The 15,790-nt window shown below is 43.4% G+C and overlaps 1 protein-coding gene across 2 annotated transcripts in view; it reads right to left on the bottom strand.

Annotated features, from left to right (window-relative positions):
• The window catches only part of AHRR (aryl hydrocarbon receptor repressor), a 1,406,519-nt gene that overhangs the window by 924,603 nt on the left and 466,126 nt on the right, over nt 1-15,790 (bottom strand). The gene's annotated exons all lie outside the window — the stretch shown is intronic.

Genomic DNA, 15,790 nt, shown 5'->3' with positions numbered 1-15,790 from the left:
TTACGTGTACAGTAATTTACAGTGCCAAGATCTGCCTCGAATGTGGAGGAGGGTGAGGGGGTGACTCCACCCGGATAGAGCTCGTGCATGGAACAGATAATTATCCTTATCTAACCCCGGGCAGTTTCCTCTATTGGTTTCGTCGCGAGGCTGAGTACTCCGTGTAGGCAACAAGGATCCACCGGCCGGTGGAGACATTTGCACTAATTCACACGACGCCCCAGCCCTGAGCGATGCAAAGGAAAATGCTGCCCTTGAATGAACAGAGCAGCTAGGCGGGGTCTCGTTTTTGCCTGGCTGGTCCGCTGTAATGCAGCTGGGCGCTTTTTCCGCTCGGATCAAGGGATCGTTTTCAAAACCACTTTTCAGAGCTCTCAGCTGAGCCTGCTGCAGTCACGCAATGCCCGGCCCAGAAGGCCTCCACTGCAATCATAATACAACCTCGCCGAGAACTCTTAAAGAGACAGCGCAGGCTCTGCAGCTGCTCAGAAACACGCAGGCATACCAGTGTCATACTGTCGGCTTGCCATGGTTCTTCAAGCGAATGCTTAGGAGTACATTTCATATACCGCCACCTATCATTACACTGCTTGGAAGCGGGGGACTCCAACATTAAGCGCTATATATTTGTCAAAACGTTCGAGCTATGATGAGTAGTACCCTGACAATGTTGATGATTTGTAACTTCATACTATGTGAATTTAAATAATGCATCTACTGATGAGCCTCGTGGGGACAAAAACGCACACAAGCTGTGGCCACTCCCTCACAAATCACTGCATAATCTGTGGAATTTTAAGAGTAGGCAAAGGAATTGACATTTTAAAATAATGTAGTGGGGGATTTGGAAGGTTCTTGTGTGGAGAGTCAGCCACGTATAGTGGTTGTGAAGGTCAGGGTTCCTGTGCAAACACCCCAAACCAACAACTGTGATGGAGATGTGCAACATATGAATGAACATTGAAATCGCATCTGAAAAGATCAATGCTGATGACATAGCAATACTGTTCGAAGCCAAGGAACACAGTGTACTTCAGAGACAATTCTCAGACCAGTAGTGTCAGTGCTAAAGGGCCCCAGCAGTGCGAGCGTTCTACAGCCCTACCCTGCCAGTGCTATATCAGTCAAGTAGTGAGAGATTCCTTCCAACAATTCCATGTGAGTGCTACAGGGTTCCAATACTGAAAGCTACATTAGCAGGGGACAGAGGGGGGCCAGTGCTGGAAATTGATACAATTTACTGGTGGAACTCCCTACCTGTCCGCCCCCCTTTGCATGCATGGGGGAGGGGAGACAGGGAGATGAGGGTCCTGGTCAGTCAGGTGAGGGGGGATTTCCAGTAGTGTAGGCGGGTCTGAGTGGCAGAGGTAGGTGTCGAAAAATGTGGGTGCCATGCATATAGGATGCTGGCTGTGCAAGGAGGGAGTGGGCTATGCCCAGCTGAAAAAACTATGTGATGAGCTGCAAAGGTCTTAGACAGGTCGTGTCCAGGAATTGTTCATGCACAGGACTGATCTAGTGTATGGTCTGGCATAAATGTACTTCGTTTGATTCCCCTTATGGCCATAAGTGTGAGAACTGGATCGGCTATGGCATCCTAATCAGAGGGAGATGTTTTAGTATGATGTGGAATGGGGTGACCAACCTTGGCACTTTCATATCATTTGTAGATGTGCGATGCAGTAATGAACTTTACATCAGCAACGTCAAAGTGTTTTCTGGAGTAACTGTTAGCCCTGAGGAAGGCCTTCATTGGCTGAAACACGTGTTGGCTGAAAGCTGCTATTGTTTGATTCTCTTGTTGTTCACATTTGATTAAAATGACATTTTTCAGCTATGATTGTTTGATTCCTTTGTTGTTCCCACCTGTCCAAGCAACTATTATCATATGATTCTCCTATTGTTCACACTTGATATAAAACTAATGAAAGTAAACTCTTGATTGACCAATAATAGTATTTGTTTAACCAAATGAACAGTCATTAGACGTAATATATGAATAATCTTTACAAATATGTTTTGATTTGAGCACATTAAGGTCTAGAATAACGTTCACATTTCACCTAGGATGCTGGCTGCTTTCCATAAAACCAAAGTGCATTTTGGGAACATGAGAATGACCACCAACTTATGAAACATGTCTGTGATAGTAATTCATATGTGTGTTCCTTCTGAGCCTGCAATGCACACTGGTTATGATGCTGATTTCATGCCAGAATAGTCACCATGACAGTAAAATGTGTGAAAAGCATGGAAATAAATACATCTTTGGACTGTTTCATTTTTTGAGTTTGGGTTGTCCTGGTGATCAAAGGACGACTTTAAGGTGCACCGCTCCCTGCATGCATGGAGACTTCCAGCATTTTGGGGCAGATAGCTTCCTCAACTTGGGGGTGGTTTGAATCTCGGCTCTAAACGGAGCATCACTCTGAAAACAAGTTTTGGCAAAGCAATTCTCTTGACTTTTTCTGGCCCAATTCCTTCCCTGGTGGGCGTGGTTGACAGCTGACCAATTAGGGTTCAGCAGAATATGGGCTTGATGCCCACTTTCAACAATAACCCTGGCCCCCTTCCTCCACTCATCTGCCTCCTGGTCAATTTCCCAGCTTGATCTGCCACCCCAAATTTTCCTACCTATCTTTAGCTCCCCCCAACGCCACAAACCGAGCCCCTGCTCCTTATACCTTCATCACTCGCACACTTGCCCCACCCCAGCAGTGGGTAGGGAAATGGAAGAGGGGTTTAGCTTGGCACCCCATTCCATTTCTATGGTGGCCGTCATTTTTTCGAATGTTTTAATCAAACTTTGCATTTACAGGTCAGGCGTTCGCCGCTGCCTGTATTTTTGTTGTTGTTGCTCTTGGCACCCTGGAGTGCTTCCATCAAAAATAACCTATTCTAAGGGATGTACCATGTGGTAATGCCTCAGGGCCTCTGTTAAAGGCCCTCGTTGTGCACAGGCCTACTCTGTGGGGACCCCAGAATGCATTGAACCTCTTTCTTTACATTTCTCTCTGAGTTAGACAAGATGGCTTGGCCTCAACTGAATTGCTATGTAAATATCACGTCTAGTTTGGTAGGAAATTAATGGGTACTGTCCTTGATATAAGGGGAATTGGGATTGTCCATATGACCAAGGTTATGGTGTGATTTGGCCCATAACTTACTAAATATGGTGGTAACTAATACATCTCTTGTAATTGTAAGTTTAGCACAGGAAGTTAAGGCTTATGGCACAACCAGACACATGTTTACTTTTGCATTAGTGATCAGACCATTCATTACAATAAACTGCAAGTCTATAGAGATGTTTTCCATTTTGGTGAATAGTGAGATACAAGTGATAGAATTATGTTGCTGGGAAAAATGTAACAAAGGAATAGCAGGATGCAAACAGTGACGGAGTTTAGATACTAATAGAACTCTAATGCAATATTTCTTTAAGTACTCTCAGTCTATTTTTTTGCTGTTTCTGTTGCCTTGTTATTCGTTTTTTAGTATAACACTGATATCGTTGCAGGTTATAGACGTGATAAGATAAGTGTTAACAGATAATTTCAAACCTTACCTATAATTGACTATTTTATTCAAACGGCTATAATTGTTCTTTTTGAGGACACATTTGCAGCACACACCCTTCATTTTACTCTATTTCCTCGCATAAAAACAATGAAAAAATCCTGCAGTTATCCTGCAAAACACTCTAATAATGTCGAATCTAAATTTCACGTTAGAACCGAATTTCCATGCGAAGGGGCCCTCCATCCAGAGTTAACAAACTGTGATCCAAGGGGGGGAATTAAGAAATCTCTCACATGTCACACCTAAAGCTTCCTACATGGAGCTGTCAGGCGTTTGGAAGCATATTTCTAGCAGTGAACTCAGACTTTTGGTTTAGCCCTCTAACAATGTGTGTTGGTATGGTTTGATTAACAAAAACCTTACCCAGCCACTGCATGGATCCTCACCCAGAACTTTGGAGTATCTCGTAGGCAGCTAGCGTTGAGAAATAACCTCATAAAAATATTATATATAAAAGCACATGGAGGATTACCAGTATATTTTTACTTCCAAATAAAAAACTGAGTGTGATGTAGTTTGGATGGTGCATTTCAAGGCTCAACACTCCAATGTAACAGGCTGAATGTGGGATTTCCAAAAGGCACACCAGATAAATATGGCACAAAAAATTATAATTGCACAACATGATATGCCTAACAAAAGACGAACCTAATCAAGGAATTTGTGCTCCTCAAGACCTAGGCAATCACATCGCCCCTCGCACCTTTGACTCGCTAGATCCAACTGCCCCTTTCCTCTCTGCCACCCAGTACCGCTGTACCCCCCTCTTGTTTGCCCCTCTGTATCCTACCCCTCGAGGTATATATTTTCTGTTGTTACCTCTGAAAATGTCTCTGTTATGCATCAGTATTGTTGTATACCTCTGTAAAGCACTCCGTTGCATCTCGACGCTAGATCCGCGCTCAATAAATACCATAATAATTATAATAATAATACATGCACAAATACAAATTATGCGTGGAACAATGTCAAAACAGAGATAGTGCCTCTGATGTAATTGTCGCTTAATGCAAAGCCATGAATATGCAGTGACTTCAGCATTAAGCATGGCAGCACTGTGGATGCCAACCAGAAGTACCAGCATAAGAAGCGACATGACTAGATCTTATAGCTGCATTGCAGGCATTCATCCTGGCCCCCAACATCATATGTATGCTTCCAGCAAAAGTGTGCATGAGAGGAAGCTGCTGAATATCCCACATTCTGGACAACTGTGCCCGCCAAATTGGGTGGCAATCTGCATGGAAAGATCATACACACAAACAATCATAGAGTCACTCAAGAACATCTGGGATAAAACCAATGCCATGAATCAGCACTGGTATATGTCACAGATGAACCTAAAAACACACAGACACCCAAAGATGATTCAAGGGTTTTTATTATGAATTTCAAGGGGGTCCAACTAAGGGGGGTCCCTCTCTCATCTTACCCCAGGACTCCCTCCACCTGAGCCTAGGCTTCCCTGACCCCCGAGATGGTCACTAGAGATCAGTAACCCCTACTATCTAGAATCTGACAAGCTAGGTCTGAGGGCCTAAAGGCAAACCCCTATCTGTCTTACTAGCTCTGTGGTCTTCTAGGTGTGACCCTATCTGTTGTCCCATAGTGAAATGAGAACAGGATAACAATGGTGCCTTTAAACTGCACAGGTCTCACTTGATATTCTCCCTCTCTTGCTCTTGTACTCATTACTCTGATATTCAGTCCTTCATTTTCCTGGCTTCTACTCTCCTCCCTTCTTTTCTCCCCACTCTATTTTCTTTTGCCCCCCTCTCTCGCTGTTCCTCCAATGTTATTCTTCCCCATGCCTACTCCTACTCTCCCCTATTCTCCACTCCCATTTCCACTGCAATCAAACATGAACACTTACCACTACCTTAGGAATAACTGAGACGTGCGAAGAATAAGAATAATTAGCCGTGAGGAAAACCTGTACTAAGCACAATATGCTCAAATAAATAATATTAAGTTACAATATCAGGAAGTTGAACTTTTCAGTTGCTATGTTTAAGTAATACGCTTTTGTGGTTTCTGGCACAAGTGAAAGGTTGGACAATTTGGAACTATACACTGCTTTAGAGGCTTAGAGGTTGAGCCTTTAATACAACACAAACCTTTACTACCCAACCAACCCATTAGTATTTGAAAGACTATACATTCAGACAATTTTACTCAAATTAAGCATGCTAGAAGCTCTGACTTTGTGCAACCTCCTGGCTTGACTATTGCATCAGCCTCTTTCTTAATCTTCCTTCTTCCTCTCTGCCCACTCCAGCTTATCCAGAAAAGGGCTGCAAGACCGATCCCAGTCCTCAAGCCCAGGGACCGTATCGCTCGAGCCCTAAAATCTCTTCACAGGCTCCCAGTTGCTGCAAGGATTAAATTAAAATCCCTCTGCATCATCCACAAGGCTGTCTGGGGCCAGGGAGCACGCTGTATACAACTTGCTGTCACTAAATACTCTCCCTGCAGATCTCTAGGCTCCTCCGTCTCTAACTCTTTGCGCATCCAGTATTTCCCTAAGAAGCGAGCTGGTGGACGTTCTCTTTCCTCGGCTGGCTCCCTCCTCTGGAACAACCTCCACCTTCCTCTCCATCTTGAGCCGGATATTGTCAAATTTCAGAAGCTCCTCAAGACTTTCCTCTTCACCTCCTCCTTCCTTCTCTCCCTCCCCTGCTAAACCCCACTGTTGCTGAGATTGGTGGCCAGGGCCTTTATATGTCCCTCCGGGGGCTGGCCTCCCCTCCTAATCACCTTCAGTCTACCCTCTCATATCAATTGCCTTTGGGCACCTAATGGCCTGTGCTGCCTAACTGGCATGCACTTACTTATTAGCAGGTTGATCACTACTTATCTAGCGATCTCTACCATGCACTTACCTACTGCCTGCAACTGGCATACTCCCTGGCAACCCCTCCCCCGTGGATTCTCCTTGCACTTACCCCCTTCCCCTCTCCCTCTCTGCACTTGCACATTCTGAATGCTCGCAAGGACCACTTATTTCCTGTCTTTCAGTTTTATTTTCCACCCGCCTCTTGTCCCATGTTCCCATCCCCCCATGCCCTGTGGGCGATTTGAAATGCCTGACAAATGCACAATAAATAAATAAACCTACTATTTTTTGGCTCTATCAGTATTCACCCAGATGATTTTTAGGCAGTCCACCTCTCTGGCATCTGCAGCCACTTTTAACCTCAAAGCACACCTCCAACACCTACGAAATATTGAAAAGTACGAGGTGCCAGTTTTATTGATTCCACCTTTGGATTAGCCATTTATTCCCTTCTTCTCCCCCAGGGCTGCATCCATCTCTGTGGATAGGCTGTTGGACTACTGCACTTAAATCATGGGATGAAGGAACACACCTATGTGCATCTACATTTTTTCTTTAATTTTGCACTACAAAATCTCCTACGTGGCAACTTTCTGTTTTTTACACAGAAACCTAACAATATATATATTTAGATTCAGCTAATCATGGCAGACTTACTAAGATGACTCCCGTTTCAGCTTGAGGTTGCATTGGCCGACTGTGGTTTTTCACCATTTCCACACAAATAATAACAGTTATTATCACAAAATGTTATACTTAGTTACATGATTCCCGATGCTGCTACCTCCCCAACATTCGGTCTCGTGACTTTTTATGGGGAGCTAGAAATACATTTTAGGCGGTTATGGGGTTTCCTAAAGTCACATTTTGATAAGAATCAAATCAACAGCACAGCCTTCAGATAATCTTTTAAATGATACATGTCTGATTTCTGTCCGTATCATGGTTCCAAATTTAATTGACAAAACATGATTCATACTATAAACATATGGCCATATAATTACATACATAAGATTCTGACCATCAAACAGCCTTCTAAGTTTCATTTCTTGTTTGAGGTTTCTTTTTCCCTCGGAGCATCTGTTGCAGCCTCTGCTCATCCGTTGTTGATTTTAGCCCACAATTATCCCATCCGCCTTTCTTCTCTCAGGGCTAATGGTCATCCTTGTGCTTATATCAGAGAACAGGCCATAATAATATTCTTCCTGGTGCCTGCATGAGTGTTCTGAATAGAAACTGGGCCCTTCTAAGGAAACAGAAACTTAAAGTCATCCCTCTAGAAACAGACACTTATATTTGTGAAGGTTATATTTCCTTGGGCACATGAGGCTCTTTTAATGTGGTAGCTGTAATGAAATACTGCCTTTTCAATCTGTTGCATTTACTTTTCATTTGAAGCCTTTCAGCATCTCTCTTCATGACATCAATGTCCACTTCACTTTTCGATCTACATTTGAATGTATAGGCCAGGGGGATTCACTGTTAAACAGTTGCTTTCCTTCCAAACTGTAGAAGGCCCACATTTTTAAGGCATCTATCTTTTGTCAGCAAGGCTGCCTGTGTTAGAAAGTCAGCCTCAGTCACATTCAATGAAAAGTTCTTTCATGGCTTTGATTTTCGCATACAAGGCCCATTTTGTACTCTTAATTTTCAATGCACACAGCATTTATTGTGTGGCAGTTGCGAGTGAAATGGTACCTTTTGGCCTTTCAGTCAAAAATGAGCTTTTCAAATTCACTTCTGCAGTCTGGTTTCATTTTTCACATGTGCCTAGCTTGCATTGCAGAAGTACACACATTTGAATTCACTAGGTACATTAGTAGTGTTGACATTTTTGATGCTGGCTTTTCAGTCTGCCAGTGTTCCTACCCATGACAAGAAGGTATTTCTGCATATTTTGCACGTATCATGGGCTTCTAGTTCATTCGATACTGGGAGTGTCATTAAACCCCAGAGTTTCTATATGTGTGTACTTTCCTCTGTAACTCTGTGTTTCCTATATTTGGAGTCAGTCCACTCTAACAATCTGTGACACACAGACTGGTATCATGGAGTCATAACTCCACTATACCAGCCTTTGACACGAGGGCAGCTCACTACAATCAGGAACATAGTACCCAAAATCACCACTAAGCAAACCTAGAGGGTATTAGAGGGTGTCCCGAGTCTCTGCATAAAGGAGTTGAGTGGGTTATGAGTAATTGGTGATCTTGGCGCACAGCCAGTGTTTGGGTCTGGAGTTTGTGAGGGCCGGGCATTTTCTACTTGATAAGGAGATTGAAGATGCTTTATGAGAGAAACATTCACACTTTTAGAACATAATCAACATGTTTATCTATTTAGTTCATCATAGAGCAAGACCTCACATAAAAGGATTGGATGTGAGAGATCGCTGAGCACCATTTAAATTATGTCGATGCACCAATGATTTACCCAACTGAAAATGCCTTTCCTGACTTTGTTGTGCATGTTGTCTCCTAACACCTAATTTCCACCCACCCAGACACGTCATGTTATTGTAATTTTTACTACACACCGCTGCCATTTTCAGGGTCTCCAGAATCTCTGGTGGATCTGAAAAGAAAGAAGGGTTTGGAGGGCTTAGTTAGTAGGATGGAGATGGAAAAGCGCAAGAGAGCTCTGATGTGCTGTTGGTAGCTTTAGTTTGGAAAATCGGTCACTGTGTGCTGGTTTGTGTTTGGTGCATGAGTGTGCATGGGGTGATTTGTGCATGATTGGTTTAGTTTCCTGTTGGGTGTTGTGGAGAGTGTGTAGTTTGTGGTGGATTTCGGTTTTTTTCCCTGCAGAGGAGGTATGAGTGTGATTTGTTCAGTGTTTGAGGATGTCCGTTCAGAGTATTAGAGAGGTTTTAGTAGGCTTAGTGGGGAGTTGTGTGAGTACTTTTGTGTGAGGTTATGTTGATCTGTTGAGTTAATATTATTCTGTGGTGATTTCCAGTCGAATGCTTTATTTCTGTGGGTGCCCCTGTTTGGGTTAATCAGGTTTCAGTTGTTTTTGGTGTTTCTATTGTGATGTGCTGGCAGTTTCCCTTAGATGATGTTCCCTATTTGGCTTGCTGAGTTAAAGAGCCATGTTGTTTGAACTTTAGGAGATCTTCTGTTGTTCGTATTTCCTTTGGGACCGAGTTCCAAAGTCTCGCCACTGTGCAGGAGAAGACTGTTTCCCCAGATTTCTTGTTTAGGTTTGAGGCAAATATCGTTGCTGCTACTTGGCTGTGGATTGCTCTGTGTGTTATGCAGAGCGTTTTGAAGAAATGTGTTTCTTGACCAGTAGCCAATGTAGGGTTCTCAGTGCTGGTGTAAAGTGCTCTCTCTCTTAGTGAGCCTGAGGATTAGTCTTGCTGCAGCGTTCTGTATTCATTGTAGTTTTTCATAAGGTACTCTGGCATTCCAAGATAGATTCTGTTGGCATAGTCTATTCTTGACATGATGAGAGAGATTCTATGTGGGAAGGTGAAAAAGGGAAGTATCCGTTTGAATGTGTGTAGGTGGAAGAAGCATCTCTTTACTACTGTGTTGACTTGTAGTTCAAGTATTAATTTGTTGTCTTTTAATATTCAGAGATTTTTAACCACTTTTGATGATTCAGTTGGTTTCCCAATTCAGTAGGCCATGGAATGCGGAAATGCTTCAGCGGGTCGTTGGACGGGATAATGATTTCTGTTTTGTCCGGGTTGAGTTTAAGGCTGTTGGTACTCATCCAATTGTTTATTTCTGTGAGGTAGTTGGTAAGGGTTGGGTTTTGTTCTTCATTAGCATTGATATTGTAGATGATTTGTGTATCGTCTGTATAATTGTAGCAGCTGAGGCCGTGTCTTTTGATGAGGTTGATGATAGGGGTCATTTATATGTTTAATAGTAGTCGTGAGAGGGATGAACAGTGAGGGACTCTGCAAGTTGTAGTGCATGGGGTTGAGTTGACGGGGGCTAGCCAAGTTGTTTCTGTTCTTTCTTTCATGAAGGATTTTAGCCAAAGTAACACTGTGTGGTCGATTCCTATATCTTTGAGTCTTTTGATGAGTGTTCCATGGTAGACTGTGTCGTAGGCAGCACATAGACCAAGTAGCATTGGTTCTGATTTGATGTTGGAATCTGCAATGGTTTTTAGATCAGCCTAATATCTATAGTAATGCTGTTTCCATTCCTCTCATGGGTCTGAAGCCGACTTGTGCATGGTATAGTATGCGATTGCTTTCTACATATTCCAGGAATTTTTGTAAACATGACTTTCTAGGAATATCGTCGGTACTGTGAGGTTTGGGATTGGTCGGTAGCTGGTTAGGTCTTCAGTGTTTCCTGATGGGTCTTTAAGAAGTGGCTTGATGTATACTGATTTGAAGGACTGTGGCACAGTTCCTGTTGCTAGAGAGTGGTTGAAGAGGTTAAGGAAATAAATCTGCATGTGTTTTCTGGGTGAGGATAGTCCTGCTTATGTCTGGTGGGCAGGGTCTGTTGGACATGTGCAAGAAATGCTTTCAGGTAAGAAGTCAATTATATTAACTTTGGGATGGCATGCATGGTTTATTGAACACATACTACATAGCTAGATCTGACATTGCGTTCGTTCCTTTGCATGTTGATACTGTGCTGCACGTTTCTGCTCCAGAGGACCTGCTCTCAGGACCTGAGAGGTACAAGGCGCACATATGGGCAGACAAGGGCCCGAACTACATTAGGGAATCTGTGTAAGTATTTTTGAGAAACAGGGCTTATAATGCTGTGTGCAATTGCTATAATGCTCTGGAATGAGCCAGTTGCACAGTAGTTCAACACCGTGAGCAGCTTTGGCATGAGAGATATTGCATTCTGTCAGTGATCTCTCTGTTGGGTTGTAGCTGGTAGGTGGCATGCACCTCCTGGTCACTCATGTCTAGGGCCGTCATACTGAGCCTGTACAGCCCTGACAAGCACATCCTTGGCACTTTTTTCCTCCGTCTCCTCTTCTGCTGGCATTGATGATGCGCATGCTGTTGGGATGTTTCCTGGGATACTGCTAGCCAGGCTAATGGTGAAGGAAGGCTGATGAGGCCCTTCTGGGTGGACTGCTAGGCTGCCTGCTGGAGGACTACTGGGCATGCTGGAAGGGGGCTGCCGGGCCGGCTGATTGACATACCTTCTTGGAAGCAAACACAGAAGGTGTTCCTGGAGCTCCCTTGTGGATGCACATAGACCAAATACCCTAACAGTTCATAAAGCACGTCCCTTACGATTTGCACATATCAACACCACAACAATGCAATGATATCCTGTTCCTTCTTCTACTAGCCAAAAAAAGCCCATTTCCTTTGCAGGGCCTGAAGTGCAAGGAGACCATGAAAATGGCAGTAGTGTGCTATATAAAACACAATAACATAATTTTAAAAGAATTGGCCTTGTTTATCTCATTACATCACAACTTGAATTGACTACATGAAGGCTACTTTATTTTTTAAAAAGATCCGTTTTATCATAGTATGTATATATCGGTTTTGCACTCATGATCTGATATGATGAGATATAGTAACTCACCTAACAAAGTATATCAACACCTGCACAAACAAGATCACACTGTTGATCCTGGTCCTACTATGTGATTAAAACATTTAGTGTTTAAAAATGATCACTAGGCTTTCCTCATAGCACATATAAAGGTTCTGTACAACAGTAAAATGGCAAACATTGTATTTATCTGTGCTCCAAGAGCCAGCCTTTCCTGCATTTTAGTGTAGCATAAATGTAATGTTGTGAAGTGTATCAAGTGGAGCGGCACTCAGAGAAAGCCTGTTATTAAGTTCCACTTTATTCCGATGTGCAAGGAACAAAGCTAGCATAACTGTGGTCATTACAAAGCATATTTCAGGGGGGAAAGTCCAGCAATCTCCAGTGATGACAGATCATCTGGAGAAAATATCAACAGCAACTTCTTAAATGCCTTGCCACTAATAAAACACTCAGAGGAAAGCAGACATGTTGTTGGCACCTGAAAAAAGAATTAACTGTTTTAGCTCCACAGAATATCCACAGCTCAACGTTCACTTTATCATCAGCAATAGCCTTATCCACAGTTTTTTAGGCTTCTCTTTTTCAGATATATCTGGAATATAAATTGCATCACTTATTCCCGAACCCGAAATCATGTAATGTCTATATGGCTCATGGGGAAACCATACATTAATGGTAGTTCGCACTGCCAAGCCACAGTCGTGTGTTCTTGTCTGACAAGCTTCTATTTGGAGCCGATACAGGGACAACACTTCCCCTCTGTTTCCCAGATGTGCTTCTTCTATGAAAGACAGTAGCAATTTCATACAATTTCAATTACATGAGAAAGCTAGCAGCAGAATACGCAGAATAACAGAGCATTCACCATGACACACTCTTTCTGAGCAGCTGATTGACACCAGGCCCCCTCTTCATACTGCTGCAAGGGCTCTGGCAGAGAGCTAAAGCTCTCTTTGGCCCGACCTAATAAGCACGTTTAAATGAACGGAATGTTAATATGGGAACAATATGGGGAGGGGTGAATGTTGGAGTGGTGGTGACAGAGGTGGGGGTGAAGGACACCTTGGAAGGGGAAAAAAAGAAATATAAACAGAAAGAAGGAGGGAAGGGGGAGCTAGAGTGGATCTAGGGATGATAAATGCAGGTTCTCGGTGAACCCATTTAAATGGGATACAATGACACAATTATCAGTTGATGTTTCAAAGGAACAGAAACACACTATTGGATAAGAAAAGGCTGATTTGTTTGCTAATTTTTTGTACGGGAAAGAAATCACATGAAACAAAACAAGAATGCGATTTTCATTTAAATCAGGTTTTGCAATTCTAAGGTGTTTTAATTTATTGCATTTTATTTTTATTTTGCCATTAGTTTGTTTTAAACACAACACCTACAAAAGTAGCAGGAGTGATTGTGGGGGACCAGAGTCTCAAATGTGTGGCTGTCTTAGGCATGATGGTGACTCTAACAGACTCAGTCATAGCTCTTCACCAGTAATATCATAAGGCAGTGGTTGGCTTTCTGGATTAAGAGGCTCTCGTCTCCCTTCTAGTAGCAATTTCTCTTCGTAAGGACCTTAATCGTCTATACAGGATTGAATACTGTGGCAAAGACATTTAGGACTCTAAAGGTATCATCTAGCAAATTACTTTTACATTTTGGTGTATTTTGCTTTCATTGTGTGAGTTAACAAATAGTCCCTCATTATGCAAGAAGTTCCCTCACTATAACGATAAACTCTGCTAAGGAGGGCGGACACGGCCGGTAACGGCTGACAGACCCCATGAGACCCACAAGAGTTTAGGGTCTAAATTGGCCCTTTTTGCATTCCATAGCAGGATTTCTCACGATCAGAATTTCCTCTGGGGTTCTTATAGTCTAAAAGTAATGATTTTTCCTACTTGGAGAAGGGCTCCACGCATATTGCTATTTCCATGGAAGCAGGTGGGCAGCTGAGACAACACCGGACTGAAAGCGACAAGCATGTAAGTGGGGTTTGCAGAAAACTGAAAGCGACAAGCATGTAAGTGGGTTTTGCAGAAAAAATACCGGGGGCTTAGGAGAAGGGGGAGGAAAGTGTAGGTGACCAGGAGGGGTGAAAGAAATAGTGGACACCCAGGGATGTGATCGAATGGCCGAGAGAGTGCGAGCGATTGCTGTGGCATTCTGCTTGCGTTCCTGGCCACGTGATTGGTTGCAGCCTCTCCCGTGGCTGCTAATGAGAAATCACTAGCCATTTAAAATTACCATTCCATCCAAAAGAAATTGTTATGGTATTGCAATCATAGAATAACACCAGCAATATGAAATTACTGGCAGCAGCAAAGAGAATTCCATTGGCATCTGTAAGGGAAATGGAATTGTTATTGTTGTGAAAGAGGACAAGTCTACTTTTTATGACGCCTTAACTAAAATGATGGTGGCTCTCACATTGGCACTGTCAGTTGGCACATACTATAAGATTAAATGTTTTCTCAGCCCCATCCATTCTATACTTAAGGAAGGACGCGAAGATCCAAAGTCTTTCCGATCACTGTCTTTGAGGCTGTCATATGTTTTAGGCTGCCATCCAAAGTATGGGCACCATAGTGGACTGAAGTAATTTGTGCAATTGTGTGAGTTTCTTTTGATCTGACAGAGTAATATTTAGAGTTACAAGTCAAACTGTTGGTAGTGGCCCCTATCACCACTTGTCGTAAATGTTCTATTTGGGGGCCTGGGAATGATGTTTCTTTTGGGCCATTCTCCAGTTTATGTTTAATTGGCACCCAGGGCGGGGAAGCCAACCAATCAGGTTGCTCGGATTGCGCTGAATCCCATGATCTAAGCCTACATTCCAAGCAACCTGATGGCTGCTCCTCCACCATCTTCCCTTCATGCTCCCCTTCCTCCCCTCGGGTCTCTGATTCCTTTCAACCCCTCAGCCCCACCCACCTGATTCGTTCGGCAGCAACCACTGCTCTGTGTCTTTGCCGGCCGCCATGTAAATGGAAGAGGGGCTTTGCATGGATCCCCGCCTTCCAGATCCACAGCGCCCATCTTAAGTAAGTGTTTTGTTTGAATGAACGGGACACCGCAAAGCATCCCGTTCATTCAAACAAAATACATTGCTGTTAGTACCCCGGATTTCCAGCTTTAAAAACCAGGGTGCTAATAGCAATAACACCGGATCCGCCCGTCGGATCGGGTGGTAACGGCCCAGCCGTGAGGACCTTAACAATGGACCCTTGTGGTCTGCTGGATTGGGTGTTATTGCTGTAATCACTCCCTTGAATGCTATTTGCAGATAGGTTTCTCTGGGTTACCCAAATGGTAAAGATCCTTACACATATGATATACATGTATTAAAGTACCCTATCTGTATATGATAAGGATATTGGAAAGCATCAAAGAGTAAAGTTACCATATAGTGCCTTTATAAAGTGGCAGAACTCCAACATAAACTTTCAATGTCCTTTTGAAGTTATGGGCCCCCTAAGTGTTGCAAAAGGAACTCCTAGTGTAGCCGGAAACAAATGCTACAAGTAAGAAGAACAAGTTACTTACCCCTGGCCAAGTACTTTTGATTGGATGTCCCTCCCACGTATTCCTCATCTTTGATAATTGTGTTCCAGCTTCAGCTGCTCCGGAAAAAATGTTTCTTGACAGAGGGTGCTGTGCGGTAGCGTGGATGACTTGGTGTCCCTCGAAGGCCTCCGTCCTTATCTTAGATATCTCCTTCCAGCTCTGAGGGCGCTGCGTGTTGACGTCCGCCGAGTCGATGTCCCTCGACAGCCGCCGTATCGACGTCGATGTCATCCTGCCTATAAAGGCCGCGCGCAGCGTCCGTTGCTCAGTTCCGTTTTGTAGCCCACAGTATTTCTGTCTGGAC

Source organism: Ambystoma mexicanum, chromosome 5q (genome assembly GCF_040938575.1).
Source record: "Ambystoma mexicanum isolate Mex_15411 chromosome 5q, UKY_AmexF1_1, whole genome shotgun sequence".
Classification (NCBI taxonomy): domain Eukaryota; kingdom Metazoa; phylum Chordata; class Amphibia; order Caudata; family Ambystomatidae; genus Ambystoma; species Ambystoma mexicanum.
Note: the sequence above shows the minus strand (reverse complement) of the source record. Positions and strands in the feature narration are given on the sequence as shown.